Here is a 785-nt window from a genome sequence, read left to right on the forward strand (position 1 = left end):
TGAAAGGAGGTTGGGTGCTCCATGTGCCAAACTAGCAAGCCCTCCAATACTCTAGCATGAGTTGAGTGCCTCCCACTGCTCCTGTTTACTCAAGGGCAACAAGGCCACCCATGTCCATTTAACCCTAGGGGACGAAGGTTGCTGCTCACCTAAGATTTTTTAAAAGAAAAAAATGGAGATCAGGGTCCTCAGCAGTATACCTCCATGCCCTACTGTACCCCCACCTCTGAGAAGACCCCTCTCCTTCATTGCCTCTCTGTTCACACTGGTGGGCTGAGCTCTGCCCATGCCTTTCAAGGCCATACCTAGGCTGTGTTGGGGAGGACACCAGCCCGCGTCCCATGCTGGAGCTACCCAAAGCATTCTCTACACCAATTCTTATAATTATGTCCCCAGCAATATGATTATCAACCATTCCTCAACGCCTTTTCCCTGCTCTGCCATGCTCACTCTTCCAGCACTAGAACCAGGAGGTTCTCCCCACCACAGAGTGATCCAGGAGGGGTAGTAGCCACGGCCATCAATGGGTGGACAGCAGTAGCCATGGCCATCAATGGTTAGGTTCCACTTGCTGGAACCCCCACATCACTGACTCAGGAGGGTTGGGCAAGAGGGCAGGCCTGAAAACCAGGCCCCAAGCATAAGTGGATCCAAAACAGTCCTGAATGAGGACAAGACCAAGAGGAGATGAGAAACTAGAAGAGGCAATTAGCCTAACGCCAGGTCTAACCCCCAAGTCCCAAATGTCATTTTTCATTGAACAAAACTCAGTCTCATACAAATTA

This window comes from Talpa occidentalis, unplaced genomic scaffold (genome assembly GCF_014898055.3).
Source record: "Talpa occidentalis isolate TD23 unplaced genomic scaffold, MPIMG_talOcc4v2.1 talOcc4.10, whole genome shotgun sequence".
In the NCBI taxonomy this organism is placed as follows: Eukaryota; Metazoa; Chordata; class Mammalia; order Eulipotyphla; family Talpidae; genus Talpa; species Talpa occidentalis.